This window comes from Myotis daubentonii, chromosome 1 (genome assembly GCF_963259705.1).
Source record: "Myotis daubentonii chromosome 1, mMyoDau2.1, whole genome shotgun sequence".
Taxonomy (NCBI): Eukaryota; Metazoa; Chordata; class Mammalia; order Chiroptera; family Vespertilionidae; genus Myotis; species Myotis daubentonii.
Genome location: NC_081840.1, coordinates 107,190,988 through 107,208,214, shown reverse-complemented (window position 1 = coordinate 107,208,214; position 17,227 = coordinate 107,190,988).

The window sequence follows — 17,227 nt, the reverse complement described above, 5'->3', positions numbered from 1 at the left end:
CCTAGAAATGACGAACATACTGATAATATTTACTACTCCGTCTACTTCATGCGGCGTTTTCACTAGAATGTGCTTTCAAACATTAGGAATTCATGTTTACAGAACTCAGAATTCGTATACCCAGACTTAGAATGAACAGAAAAGTGTTTATGTTTACAATTTCACGGTGACTGTGTTTGGCTTTTTTGTTTGAATCATTTAAAATGCTGACCATTCAAGGAAATATTTCAACAAAACTGTCTAGTTGTGGTAAAAGGGTCAAATTACACAATGATAGTTGTGGAAATGGATTAAGAACGTGTAAGAAACACTTCAAACACACCTACATATATTGTTAAGACATTTACCTCCGTTTTCAATAAGCGAGGTTGTCAGGTTAAAGCTGTGAAATGACGAACATACTGATAATATTTACAATTCCGTCTACTTCATGTGGCGTTTTCACTAGAATGTGCTTTCAACTATTAGGAATTCATGTTTACAGAACTCAAAATTTATGTAAACAGACTTAGAATGAACAGAAAAGTGTTTATGTTTACATTTAAGTCACACTGCTTTGTCGTTTTTTCTGTGAATCAGTAAAAATGCTGACCATTTAAAGATATACTTAATAGAAAACTGTCTAATTGTGGTAAAACTGTTAAAATACACAATGATAGTTGTGGGAAATGATTAAGAACGTGTAAGAAACACTTCAAACACACCTACATATATTCTTAAGACCTTTACTTCCGTTTTCAATCAGCGAGGTTTTCAGGTGAAAGCTGTGAAATGACGAACATACTGATAATATTTACAGCTTAGGGTACTTCAATTGGCATTTTCACTAGAATGTGCTTTCAAACATTAGGAATTCATGTTTACAGAACTCAGAATTCGTATACCCAGACTTAGAATGAACAGAAAAGTGTTTATGTTTACAATTCACGGTGACTGGGTTTGGCGTTTTTTGTTTGAATCATTTAAAATGCTGACCATTCAAGGAAATACTTCAACAAAACTGTCTAGTTGTGGTAAAAGGGTCAAATTACACAATGATAGTTGTGGAAATGGATTAAGAACGTGTAAGAAACACTTCAAACACACCTACATATATTGTTAAGACATTAACCTCCGTTTTCAATAAGCGAGGTTGTCAGGTTAAAGCTGTGAAATGACGAACATACTGATAATATTTACAATTCCGTCTACTTCATGTGGCGTTTTCACTAGAATGTGCTTTCAAATATTAGGAATTCATGTTTACAGAACTCAAAATTTATGTAAACAGACTTAGAATGAACAGAAATGTGTTTATGTTTACAATTAAGACAGACTGCTTTGTCATTATTTCTGTGAATCAGTAAAAATGCTGTCCATTTAAAGATATACTTAATAGAAAACTGTCTAATTGTGGTAAAACTGTTAAAATACACAATGATAGTTGTGGGAAATGATTAAGAAGGTGTAAGAAACACTTCAAACACACCTACAAATATTCTTAAGACCTTTACATCCGTTTTCAATCAGCGAGGTTTTCAGGTGAAAGCTGTGAAATGACGAACATACTGATAATATTTACAGCTTAGGGTACTTCAATTGGCGTTTTCACTAGAATGTGCTTTCAAACATTAGGAATTCATGTTTACAGAACTCAGAATTCGTATACCCAGACTTAGAATGAACAGAAAAGTGTTTATGTTTACAATCTAGTGTGACTGGGTTTGGCAGTTTTTGTCTGAATCAGTTAAAATGCTGACCATTCAAGGAAATACTTCAACAAAACTGTCTAGTTGTGGTAAAAGGGTGAAAATACACAATGATAGTTGTGGGAAATGATTAAGAACGTGTAAGAAAGACTTCAAACACACCTACATATATTCTTAAGACTTTTACCTCCGTTTTCAATAAGCGAGGTTTTCAGGTGACAGCCTGGAAATGACGAACATACTGATAATATTTACTACTCCGTCTACTTCATGTGGCGTTTTCACTAGAATGTGCTTTCAAACATTAGGAATTCATGTTTACAGAACTCAGAATTCGTATACCCAGACTTAGAATGAACAGAAAAGTGTTTATGTTTACAATTCACGGTGACTGGGTTTGGCGTTTTTTGTTTGAATCATTTAAAATGCTGACCATTCAAGGAAATACTTCAACAAAACTTTCCAGTTGTGGTAAAAGGGTCAAATTACACAATGATAGTTGTGGGAAATGATTAAGAACGTGTAAGAAACACTTTAAACAGACATAAATATCTTCTTACTACATTTATTTCCGTGTTCATTCAGCGAGGTTTCCAGTAGAAAGCTGTGAAATAGTGAAAATACTGATAATATTTACTGCTCAGGCAACTTTACGTGGCGTTTCCACTAGAATGTGCTTTCAAACATTAGGAATTCATGTTTTCAGACTCAGAATTTGTCTATACAGACATAGAATGACCAGAAAGTGTTTATGTTTACAATTAAGACTGACTGGGTTTGGCGTTTTTTCAGTGAATCTGTAATAATGCGGACCATTTAAAGATATTCTTAATAGAAAACTGTCTAGTTTGGTAAAATGGTTAAAATACACAATGATAGTTGTGGGAAATGATTAAGAACGTGTAAGAAACACTTCAAACAGACATAAATATCTTCTTACTACATTTATTTCCGTGTTCATTCAGCGAAGTTTCCAGTAGAAAGCTCTGAAATGACCAACATACTGATAATATTTCCAACTCCGTCGACTTCACGTGGCGTTTTCACTAGAATGTCCTTTCAAACGTTAGGAGTTCATGTTTACAGAACTCAGAATACGTCTATCCAGACTTAGAATGAACAGAAAAGTGTTTATGTTTACAATTAAGACTGACTGGGTTCACGTTTTTCAGTGAATCTTTAATAATGCGGACCATTTAAAGATATTCTTAATAGAAAACTGTCTAGTTGTGGTAAAATTGTTAAAATACACAATGATAGTTGTGGGAAATGATTAAGAACGTGTAAGAAACACCTCAAACAAACCTACATATATTCTTAAGACATTTACTTCCGTTTTCAATCAACGAGGTTGTCAGGTGAAAGCTGTGAAATGACGAATATACTGATAATTTTTACAACTCCGTCGACTTCACGTGGCGTTTTCACTAGAATGTGCTTTCAAACCTTAGGAATTAATGTTTACAGAACTCAGAATTCGTCTATCCAGACTTAGAATGAACAGAAAATTGTTTATGTTTACAATCTAGGGAGAATGGGTTTGGCGGTTTTTGTTTGAATCAGTTAAAATGCTGACCATTCAAGGAAATACTTCAACAAAACTTTCCAGTTGTGGTAAAAGGGTCAAATTACACAATGATAGTTGTGGGAAATGATTAAGAACGTGTAAGAAACACTTCAAACACACATAAATATCTTCTTACTACATTTATTTCCGTGTTCATTCAGCGAGGTTTCCAGTAGAAAGCTGTGAAATACTGAAAATACTGATAATATTTACTGCTCAGGGAACTTTACGTGGCGTTTCCACTAGAATGTGCTTTCAAACATTAGGAATTCATGTTTACAGAACTCAGAATTTGTCTATACAGACAGAGAATGACCAGAAAGTGTTTATGTTTACAATTAAGACTGACTGGGATTGGCGTTTTTTCTGTGAATCAGTAAAAATGCTGACCATTTAAAGATATACTTAATAGAAAACTGTCTAATTGTGGTAAAATTGTTAAAATACACTATGATAGTTGTGGGAAATGATTAAGAAGGTGTAAGAAACACTTCAAACACACCTACATACATTCTTAAGTCATGTACTTCCGTTTTCAATCAGAGAGTTTTTCAGGTGAAAGCTGTGAAATGATGAACATACTGATAATATTTACAATTCCGTCTAGTTCATGTGGCGTTTTCTCTAGAATGTGCTTTCAAACATTAGGAATTCATGTTTACAGAACTCAGAATTCGTCTATCCAGACTTAGAATGAACAGAAAAGTGTTTATGTTTACAATCTAGGGAGACTGGGTTTGGCGGTTTTTGTTTGAATCAGTTAAAATGCTGACCATTCAAGGAAATACTTCAACAAAACTGTCTAGTAGTGGTAAAAGGGTGAAAATACACAATGATAGTTGTGGGAAATGATTAAGAACGTGTAAGAAACACTTCAAACACACCTACATATATTCTTAAGACTTTTACCTCCGTTTTCAATAAGCGAGGTTTTCAGGTGACAGCCTAGAAATGACGAACATACTGATAATATTTACTACTCCGTCTACTTCATGCGGCGTTTTCACTAGAATGTGCTTTCAAACATTAGGAATTCATGTTTACAGAACTCAGAATTCGTATACCCAGACTTAGAATGAACAGAAAAGTGTTTATGTTTACAATTCACGGTGACTGGGTTTGGCGTTTTTTGTTTGAATCATTTAAAATGCTGACCATTCAAGGAAATATTTCAACAAAACTGTCTAGTTGTGGTAAAAGGGTCAAATTACACAATGATAGTTGTGGAAATGGATTAAGAACGTGTAAGAAACACTTCAAACACACCTACATATATTGTTAAGACATTTACCTCCGTTTTCAATAAGCGAGGTTGTCAGGTTAAAGCTGTGAAATGACGAACATACTGATAATATTTACAATTCCGTCTACTTCATGTGGCGTTTTCACTAGAATGTGCTTTCAAATATTAGGAATTCATGTTTACAGAACTCAAAATTTATGTAAACAGACTTAGAATGAACAGAAAAGTGTTTATGTTTACATTTAAGTCAGACTGCTTTGTCGTTTTTTCTTGAATCAGTAAAAATGCTGACCATTTAAAGATATACTTAATAGAAAACTGTCTAATTGTGGTAAAACTGTTAAAATACACAATGATAGTTGTGGGAAATGATTAAGAACGTGTAAGAAACACTTCAAACACACCTACATATATTCGTAAGACCTTTACTTCCGTTTTCAATCAGCGAGGTTTTCAGGTGAAAGCTGTGAAATGACGAACATACTGATAATATTTACAGCTTAGGGTACTTCAATTGGCGTTTTCACTAGAATGTGCTTTCAAACATTAGGAATTCATGTTTACAGAACTCAGAATTCGTATACCCAGACATAGAATGAACAGAAAAGTGTTTATGTTTACAATTCACGGTGACTGGGTTTGGCGTTTTTTGTTTGAATCATTTAAAATGCTGACCATTCAAGAAAATACTTCAACAAAACTGTCTAGTTGTGGTAAAAGGGTCAAATTACAGAATGATAGTTGTGGAAATGGATTAAGAACGTGTAAGAAACACTTCAAACACACCTACATATATTGTTAAGACATTAACCTCCGTTTTCAATAAGCGAGGTTGTCAGGTTAAATCTGTGAAATGACGAACATACTGATAATATTTACAATTCCGTCTACTTCATGTGGCGTTTTCACTAGAATGTGCTTTCAAATATTAGGAATTCATGTTTACAGAACTCAAAATTTATGTAAACAGACTTAGAATGAACAGAAAAGTGTTTATGTTTACAATTAAGACAGACTGCTTTGTCGTTTTTTCTGTGAATCAGTAAAAATGCTGTCCATTTAAAGATATACTTAATAGAAAACTGTCTAATTGTGGTAAAACTGTTAAAATACACAATGATAGTTGTGGGAAATGATTAAGAACGTGTAAGAAACACTTCAAACACACCTACAAATATTCTTAAGACCTTTACATCCGTTTTCAATCAGCGAGGTTTTCAGGTGAAAGCTGTGAAATGACGAACATACTGATAATATTTACAGCTTAGGGTACTTCAATTGGCGTTTTCACTAGAATGTGCTTTCAAACATTAGGAATTCATGTTTACAGAACTAAGAATTGGTCTATACAGACTTAGAATGAACAAAAAGTGTTTATGTTTACAATCTAGAGTGACTGGGTTTGGCGGTTTTGTCTGAATCAGTTAAAATGCTGACCATTGAAGGAAATACTTCAACAAAACTGTCTAGTTGTGGTAAAAGGGTGAAAATACACAATGATAGTTGTGGGAAATGATTAAGAACGTGTAAGAAACACTTCAAACACACCTACATATATTCTTAAGACTTTTACCTCCGTTTTCAATAAGCGAGGTTTTCAGGTGACATCCTGGAAATGACGAACATACTGATAATATTTACTACTCCGTCTACTTCATGTGGCGTTTTCACTAGAATGTGCTTTCAAACATTAGGAATTCATGTTTACAGAACTCAGAATTCGTATACCCAGACTTAGAATGAACAGAAAAGTGTTTATGTTTACAATTCACGGTGACTGGGTTTGGCGTTTTTTGTTTGAATCATTTAAAATGCTGACCATTCAAGGAAATACTTCAACAAAACTTTCCAGTTGTGGTAAAAGGGTCAAATTACACAATGATAGTTGTGGGAAATGATTAAGAACGTGTAAGAAACACTTCAAACAGACATAAATATCTTCTTACTACATTTATTTCCGTGTTCATTCAGCGAGGTTTCCAGTAGAAAGCTGTGAAATAGTGAAAATACTGATAATATTTACTGCTCAGGCAACTTTACGTGGCGTTTCCACTAGAATGTGCTTTCAAACATTAGGAATTCATGTTTTCAGACTCAGAATTTGTCTATACAGACATAGAATGACCAGAAAGTGTTTATGTTTACAATTAAGACTGACTGGGTTTGGCGTTTTTTCAGTGAATCTGTAATAATGCGGACCATTTAAAGATATTCTTAATAGAAAACTGTCTAGTTTGGTAAAATGGTTAAAATACACAATGATAGTTGTGGGAAATGATTAAGAACGTGTAAGAAACACTTCAAACAGACATAAATATCTTCTTACTACATTTATTTCCGTGTTCATTCAGCGAAGTTTCCAGTAGAAAGCTCTGAAATGACCAACATACTGATAATATTTCCAACTCCGTCGACTTCACGTGGCGTTTTCACTAGAATGTCCTTTCAAACGTTAGGAGTTCATGTTTACAGAACTCAGAATACGTCTATCCAGACTTAGAATGAACAGAAAAGTGTTTATGTTTACAATTAAGACTGACTGGGTTCACGTTTTTCAGTGAATCTTTAATAATGGGGACCATTTAAAGATATTCTTAATAGAAAACTGTCTAGTTGTGGTAAAATTGTTAAAATACACAATGATAGTTGTGGGAAATGATTAAGAACGTGTAAGAAACACCTCAAACAAACCTACATATATTCTTAAGACATTTACTTCCGTTTTCAATCAACGAGGTTGTCAGGTGAAAGCTGTGAAATGACGAATATACTGATAATTTTTACAACTCCGTCGACTTCACGTGGCGTTTTCACTAGAATGTGCTTTCAAACCTTAGGAATTAATGTTTACAGAACTCAGAATTCGTCTATCCAGACTTAGAATGAACAGAAAATTGTTTATGTTTACAATCTAGGGAGAATGGGTTTGGCGGTTTTTGTTTGAATCAGTTAAAATGCTGACCATTCAAGGAAATACTTCAACAAAACTTTCCAGTTGTGGTAAAAGGGTCAAATTACACAATGATAGTTGTGGGAAATGATTAAGAACGTGTAAGAAACACTTCAAACACCCATAAATATCTTCTTACTACATTTATTTCCGTGTTCATTCAGCGAGGTTTCCAGTAGAAAGCTGTGAAATACTGAAAATACTGATAATATTTACTGCTCAGGGAACTTTACGTGGCGTTTCCACTAGAATGTGCTTTCAAACATTAGGAATTCATGTTTACAGAACTCAGAATTTGTCTATACAGACAGAGAATGACCAGAAAGTGTTTATGTTTACAATTAAGACTGACTGGGATTGGCGTTTTTTCTGTGAATCAGTAAAAATGCTGACCATTTAAAGATATACTTAATAGAAAACTGTCTAATTGTGGTAAAATTGTTAAAATACACTATGATAGTTGTGGGAAATGATTAAGAAGGTGTAAGAAACACTTCAAACACACCTACATACATTCTTAAGTCATGTACTTCCGTTTTCAATCAGAGAGTTTTTCAGGTGAAAGCTGTGAAATGATGAACATACTGATAATATTTACAATTCCGTCTAGTTCATGTGGCGTTTTCTCTAGAATGTGCTTTCAAACATTAGGAATTCATGTTTACAGAACTCAGAATTCGTCTATCCAGACTTAGAATGAACAGAAAAGTGTTTATGTTTACAATCTAGGGAGACTGGGTTTGGCGGTTTTTGTTTGAATCAGTTAAAATGCTGACCATTCAAGGAAATACTTCAACAAAACTGTCTAGTAGTGGTAAAAGGGTGAAAATACACAATGATAGTTGTGGGAAATGATTAAGAACGTGTAAGAAACACTTCAAACACACCTACATATATTCTTAAGACTTTTACCTCCGTTTTCAATAAGCGAGGTTTTCAGGTGACAGCCTAGAAATGACGAACATACTGATAATATTTACTACTCCGTCTACTTCATGCGGCGTTTTCACTAGAATGTGCTTTCAAACATTAGGAATTCATGTTTACAGAACTCAGAATTCGTATACCCAGACTTAGAATGAACAGAAAAGTGTTTATGTTTACAATTCACGGTGACTGGGTTTGGCGTTTTTTGTTTGAATCATTTAAAATGCTGACCATTCAAGGAAATATTTCAACAAAACTGTCTAGTTGTGGTAAAAGGGTCAAATTACACAATGATAGTTGTGGAAATGGATTAAGAACGTGTAAGAAACACTTCAAACACACCTACATATATTGTTAAGACATTTACCTCCGTTTTCAATAAGCGAGGTTGTCAGGTTAAAGCTGTGAAATGACGAACATACTGATAATATTTACAATTCCGTCTACTTCATGTGGCGTTTTCACTAGAATGTGCTTTCAAATATTAGGAATTCATGTTTACAGAACTCAAAATTTATGTAAACAGACTTAGAATGAACAGAAAAGTGTTTATGTTTACATTTAAGTCAGACTGCTTTGTCGTTTTTTCTTGAATCAGTAAAAATGCTGACCATTTAAAGATATACTTAATAGAAAACTGTCTAATTGTGGTAAAACTGTTAAAATACAAAATGATAGTTGTGGGAAATGATTAAGAACGTGTAAGAAACACTTCAAACACACCTACATATATTGTTAAGACATTTACCTCCGTTTTCAATAAGCGAGGTTGTCAGGTTAAAGCTGTGAAATGACGAACATACTGATAATATTTACAATTCCGTCTACTTCATGTGGCGTTTTCACTAGAATATGCTTTCAAATATTAGGAATTCATGTTTACAGAACTCAAAATTTATGTAAACAGACTTAGAATGAACAGAAAATTGTTTATGTTTACATTTAAGTCACACTGCTTTGTCGTTTTTTCTGTGAATCAGTAAAAATGCTGACCATTTAAAGATATACTTAATAGAAAACTGTCTAATTGTGGTAAAACTGTTAAAATACACAATGATAGTTGTGGGAAATGATTAAGAACGTGTAAGAAACACTTCAAACACACCTACATATATTCTTAAGACCTTTACTTCCGTTTTCAATCAGCGAGGTTTTCAGGTGAAAGCTGTGAAATGACGAACATACTGATAATATTTACAGCTTAGGGTACTTCAATTGGCGTTTTCACTAGAATGTGCTTTCAAACATTAGGAATTCATGTTTGCAGAACTCAGAATTCGTAACCCAGACTTAGAATGAACAGAAAAGTGTTTATGTTTACAATTCACGGTGACTGGGTTTGGCGTTTTTTCTTTGAATCATTTAAAATGCTGACCATTCAAGGAAATACTTCAAAACTGTCTAGTTGTGGTAAAAGGGTCAAATTACACAATGATAGTTGTGGAAATGGATTAAGAACGTGTAAGAAACACTTCAAACACACCTACATATATTGTTAAGACATTAACCTCCGTTTTCAATAAGCGAGGTTGTCAGGTTAAAGCTGTGAAATGACGAACATACTGATAATATTTACAATTCCGTCTACTTCATGTGGCGTTTTCACTAGAATGTGCTTTCAAATATTAGGAATTCATGTTTACAGAACTCAAAATTTATGTAAACAGACTTAGAATGAACAGAAAAGTGTTTATGTTTACAATTAAGACAGACTGCTTTGTCGTTTTTTCTGTGAATCAGTAAAAATGCTGTCCATTTAAAGATATACTTAATAGAAAACTGTCTAATTGTGGTAAAACTGTTAAAATACACAATGATAGTTGTGGGAAATGATTAAGAACGTGTAAGAAACACTTCAAACACACCTACAAATATTCTTAAGACCTTTACATCCGTTTTCAATCAGCGAGGTTTTCAGGTGAAAGCTGTGAAATGACGAACATACTGATAATATTTACAGCTTAGGGTACTTCAATTGGCGTTTTCACTAGAATGTGCTTTCAAACATTAGGAATTCATGTTTACAGAACTCAGAATTCGTATACCCAGACTTAGAATGAACAGAAAAGTGTTTATGTTTACAATCTAGTGTGACTGGGTTTGGCAGTTTTTGTCTGAATCATTTAAAATGCTGACCATTCAAGGAAATACTTCAACAAAACTGTCTAGTTGTGGTAAAAGGGTGAAAATACACAATGATAGTTGTGGGAAATGATTAAGAACGTGTAAGAAACACTTCAAACACACCTACATATATTCTTAAGACTTTTACCTCCGTTTTCAATAAGCGAGGTTTTCAGGTGACAGCCTGGAAATGACGAACATACTGATAATATTTACTACTCCGTCTACTTCATGTGGCGTTTTCACTAGAATGTGCTTTCAAACATTAGGAATTCATGTTTACAGAACTCAGAATTCGTATACCCAGACTTAGAATGAACAGAAAAGTGTTTATGTTTACAATTCACGGTGACTGGGTTTGGCGTTTTTTGTTTGAATCATTTAAAATGCTGACCATTCAAGGAAATACTTCAACAAAACTTTCCAGTTGTGGTAAAAGGGTCAAATTACACAATGATAGTTGTGGGAAATGATTAAGAACGTGTAAGAAACACTTCAAACACACATAAATATCTTCTTACTACATTTATTTCCGTGTTCATTCAGCGAGGTTTCCAGTAGAAAGCTGTGAAATACTGAAAATACTGATAATATTTACTGCTCAGGGAACTTTACGTGGCGTTTCCACTAGAATGTGCTTTCAAACATTAGGAATTCATGTTTACAGAACTCAGAATTTGTCTATACAGACAGAGAATGACCAGAAAGTGTTTATGTTTACAATTAAGACTGACTGGGATTGGCGTTTTTTCTGTGAATCAGTAAAAATACTGACCATTTAAAGATATACTTAATAGAAAACTGTCTAATTGTGGTAAAATTGTTAAAATACACTATGATAGTTGTGGGAAATGATTAAGAAGGTGTAAGAAACACTTCAAACACACCTACATACATTCTTAAGTCATGTACTTCCGTTTTCAATCAGAGAGTTTTTCAGGTGAAAGCTGTGAAATGATGAACATACTGATAATATTTACAATTCCGTCTAGTTCATGTGGCGTTTTCTCTAGAATGTGCTTTCAAACATTAGGAATTCATGTTTACAGAACTCAGAATTCGTCTATCCAGACTTAGAATGAACAGAAAATTTTTTATGTTTACAATCTAGGGAGACTGGGTTTGGCGGTTTTTGTTTGAATCAGTTAAAATGCTGACCATTCAAGGAAATACTTCAACAAAACTTTCTAGTTGTGGTAAAAGGGTCAAATTACACAATGATAGTTGTGGGAAATGATTAAGAAGGTGTAAGAAACACTTCAAACACACCTACATATATTGTTAAGACATTTACTTCCGTTTTCAATCAGAGAGGTTGTCAGGTTAAAGCTGTGAAATGACGAACATACTGATAATATTTACAATTCCGTCTACTTCATGTGGCGTTTTCACTAGAATGTGCTTTCAAACATTAGGAATTCATGTTTACAGAACTCAGAATTCGTATACCCAGACTTAGAATGAACAGAAAAGTGTTTATGTTTACAATCTAGGGAGAATGGGTTTGGCGGTTTTTGTTTGAATCAGTTAAAATGCTGACCATTCAAGGAAATACTTCAACAAAACTTTCCAGTTGTGGTAAAAGGGTCAAATTACACAATGATAGTTGTGGGAAATGATTAAGAACGTGTAAGAAACACTTCAAACACACATAAATATCTTCTTACTACATTTATTTCCGTGTTCATTCAGCGAGGTTTCCAGTAGAAAGCTGTGAAATACTGAAAATACTGATAATATTTACTGCTCAGGGAACTTTACGTGGCGTTTCCACTAGAATGTGCTTTCAAACATTAGGAATTCATGTTTACAGAACTCAGAATTTGTCTATACAGACAGAGAATGACCAGAAAGTGTTTATGTTTACAATTAAGACTGACTGGGATTGGCGTTTTTTCTGTGAATCAGTAAAAATGCTGACCATTTAAAGATATACTTAATAGAAAACTGTCTAATTGTGGTAAAATTGTTAAAATACACTATGATAGTTGTGGGAAATGATTAAGAAGGTGTAAGAAACACTTCAAACACACCTACATACATTCTTAAGTCATGTACTTCTGTTTTCAATCAGAGAGTTTTTCAGGTGAAAGCTGTGAAATGATGAACATACTGATAATATTTGCAGCTTAGGGTACTTCAATTGGCGTTTTCACTAGAATGTGCTTTCAAACATTAGGAATTCATGTTTACAGAACTCAGAATTCGTCTATCCAGACTTAGAATGAACAGAAAAGTGTTTATGTTTACAATCTAGGGAGACTGGGTTTGGCGGTTTTTGTCTGAATCAGTTAAAATGCTGACCATTCAAGGAAATACTTCAACAAAACTGTCTAGTTGTGGTAAAAGGGTGAAAATACACAATGATAGTTGTGGGAAATGGATTAAGAACGTGTAAGAAACACTTCAAACACACCTACATATATTGTTAAGACATTAACCTCCGTTTTCAATAAGCGAGGTTGTCAGGTTAAAGCTGTGAAATGACGAACATACTGATAATATTTACAATTCCGTCTACTTCATGTGGCGTTTTCACTAGAATGTGCTTTCAAATATTAGGAATTCATGTTTACAGAACTCAAAATTTATGTAAACAGACTTAGAATGAACAGAAAAGTGTTTATGTTTACATTTAAGTCAGACTGCTTTGTCGTTTTTTCTGTGAATCAGTAAAAATGCTGACCATTTAAAGATATACTTAATAGAAAACTGTCTAATTGTGGTAAAACTGTTAAAATACACAATGATAGTTGTGGGAAATGATTAGGAACGTGTAAGAAACACTTCAAACACACCTACAAATATTCTTAAGACCTTTACATCCGTTTTCAATCAGCGAGGTTTTCAGGTGAAAGCTGTGAAATGACGAACATACTGATAATATTTACAGCTTAGGGTACCTCAATTGGCGTTTTCACTAGAATGTGCTTTCAAACATTAGGAATTCATGTTTACAGAACTCAGAATTCGTATACCCAGACTTAGAATGAACAGAAAAGTGTTTATGTTTACAATCTAGTGTGACTGGGTTTGGCGGTTTTTGTTTGAATCATTTAAAATGCTGACCATTCAAGGAAATACTTCAACAAAACTTTCCAGTTGTGGTAAAAGGGTCAAATTACACAATGATAGTTGTGGGAAATGATTAAGAACATGTAAGAAACACTTCAAACAGACATAAATATCTTCTTACTACATTTATTTCCGTGTTCATTCAGCGAGGTTTCCAGTAGAAAGCTGTGAAATAGTGAAAATACTGATAATATTTACTGCTCAGGCAACTTTACGTGGCGTTTCCACTAGAATGTGCTTTCAAACATTAGGAATTCATGTTTTCAGACTCAGAATTTGTCTATACAGACATTGAATGACCAGAAAGTGTTTATGTTTACAATTAAGACTGACTGGGTTTGGCGTTTTTTCAGTGAATCTGTAATAATGCGGACCACTTAAAGATATTCTTAATAGAAAACTGTCTAGTTTGGTAAAATGGTTAAAATACACAATGATAGTTGTGGGAAATGATTAAGAACGTGTAAGAAACACTTCAAACAGACATAAATATCTTCTTACTACATTTATTTCCGTGTTCATTCAGCAAAGTTTCCAGTAGAAAGCTCTGAAATGACCAACATACTGATAATATTTCCAACTCCGTCGACTTCACGTGGCGTTTTCACTAGAATGTCCTTTCAAACGTTAGGAGTTCATGTTTACAGAACTCAGAATACGTCTATCCAGACTTAGAATGAACAGAAAAGTGTTTATGTTTACAATTAAGACTGACTGGGTTCACGTTTTTCAGTGAATCTTTAATAATGCGGACCATTTAAAGATATTCTTAATAGAAAACTGTCTAGTTGTGGTAAAATTGTTAAAATACACAATGATAGTTGTGGGAAATGATTAAGAACGTGTAAGAAACACCTCAAACACACCTACATATATTCTTAAGACATTTACTTCCGTTTTCAATCAACGAGGTTGTCAGGTGAAAGCTGTGAAATGACGAATATACTGATAATTTTTACAACTCCGTCGACTTCACGTGGCGTTTTCACTAGAATGTGCTTTCAAACCTTAGGAATTAATGTTTACAGAACTCAGAATTCGTCTATCCAGACTTAGAATGAACAGAAAATTGTTTATGTTTACAATCTAGGGAGAATGGGTTTGGCGGTTTTTGTTTGAATCAGTTAAAATGCTGACCATTCAAGGAAATACTTCAACAAAACTTTCCAGTTGTGGTAAAAGGGTCAAATTACACAATGATAGTTGTGGGAAATGATTAAGAACGTGTAAGAAACACTTCAAACACACATAAATATCTTCTTACTACATTTATTTCCGTGTTCATTCAGCGAGGTTTCCAGTAGAAAGCTGTGAAATACTGAAAATACTGATAATATTTACTGCTCAGGGAACTTCACGTGGCGTTTCCACTAGAATGTGCTTTCAAACATTAGGAATTCATGTTTACAGAACTCAGAATTTGTCTATACAGACAGAGAATGACCAGAAAGTGTTTATGTTTACAATTAAGACTGACTGGGATTGGCGTTTTTTCTGTGAATCAGTAAAAATGCTGACCATTTAAAGATATACTTAATAGAAAACTGTCTAATTGTGGTAAAATTGTTAAAATACACTATGATAGTTGTGGGAAATGATTAAGAAGGTGTAAGAAACACTTCAAACACACCTACATACATTCTTAAGTCATGTACTTCCGTTTTCAATCAGAGAGTTTTTCAGGTGAAAGCTGTGAAATGATGAACATACTGATAATATTTACAATTCCGTCTAGTTCATGTGGCGTTTTCTCTAGAATGTGCTTTCAAACATTAGGAATTCATGTTTACAGAACTCAGAATTCGTCTATCCAGACTTAGAATGAACAGAAAATTGTTTATGTTTACAATCTAGGGAGACTGGGTTTGGCGGTTTTTGTTTGAATCAGTTAAAATGCTGACCATTCAAGGAAATACTTCAACAAAACTTTCTAGTTGTGGTAAAAGGGTCAAATTACACAATGATAGTTGTGGGAAATGATTAAGAAGGTGTAAGAAACACTTCAAACACACCTACATATATTGTTAAGACATTTACTTCCGTTTTCAATCAGAGAGGTTGTCAGGTTAAAGCTGTGAAATGACGAACATACTGATAATATTTACAGCTTAGGGTACTTCAATTGGCGTTTTCACTAGAATGTGCTTTCAAACATTAGGAATTCATGTTTACAGAACTCAGAATTCGTATACCCAGACTTAGAATGAACAGAAAAGTGTTTATGTTTACAATCTAGTGTGACTGGGTTTGGCGGTTTTTGTCTGAATCAGTTAAAATGCTGACCATTCAAGGAAATACTTCAACAAAACTGTCTAGTTGTAGTAAAAGGGTGAAAATACACAATGATAGTTGTGGGAAATGGATTAAGAACGTGTAAGAAACACTTCAAACACACCTACATATATTGTTAAGACATTAACCTCCGTTTTCAATAAGCGAGGTTGTCAGGTTAAAGCTGTGAAATGACGAACATACTGATAATATTTACAATTCCGTCTACTTCATGTGGCGTTTTCACTAGAATGTGCTTTCAAATATTAGGAATTCATGTTTACAGAACTCAAAATTTATGTAAACAGACTTAGAATGAACAGAAAAATGTTTATGTTTACATTTAAGTCAGACTGCTTTGTCGTTTTTTCTGTGAATCAGTAAAAATGCTGACCATTTAAAGATATACTTAATAGAAAACTGTCTAATTGTGGTAAAACTGTTAAAATACACAATGATAGTTGTGGGAAATGATTAGGAACGTGTAAGAAACACTTCAAACACACCTACAAATATTCTTAAGACCTTTACTTCCGTTTTCAATCAGCGAGGTTTTCAGGTGAAAGCTGTGAAATGACGAACATACTGATAATATTTACAGCTTAGGGTACTTCAATTGGCGTTTTCACTAGAATGTGCTTTCAAACATTAGGAATTCATGTTTACAGAACTCAGAATTCGTATACCCAGACTTAGAATGAACAGAAAAGTGTTTATGTTTACAATCTAGTGTGACTGGGTTTGGCGGTTTTTGTCTGAATCAGTTAAAATGCTGACCATTCAAGGAAATACTTCAACAAAACTGTCTAGTTGTGGTAAAAGGGTGAAAATACACAATGATAGTTGTGGGAAATGATTAAGAACGTGTAAGAAACACTTCAAACACACCTACATATATTCTTAAGACTTTTACCTCCGTTTTCAATAAGCGAGGTTTTCAGGTGACAGCCTAGAAATGACGAACATACTGATAATATTTACTACTCCGTCTACTTCATGTGGCGTTTTCACTAGAATGTGCTTTCAAACATTAGGAATTCATGTTTACAGAACTCAGAATTCGTATACCCAGACTTAGAATTAACAGAAAAGTGTTTATGTTTACAATTCACGGTGACTGGGTTTGGCGTTTTTTGTTTGAATCATTTAAAATGCTGACCATTCAAGGAAATACTTCAACAAAACTTTCCAGTTGTGGTAAAAGGGTCAAATTACACAATGATAGTTGTGGGAAATGATTAAGAACGTGTAAGAAACACTTCAAACACACATAAATATCTTCTTACTACATTTATTTCCGTGTTCATTCAGCGAGGTTTCCAGTAGAAAGCTGTGAAATAGTGAAAATACTGATAATATTTACTGCTCAGGCAACTTTACGT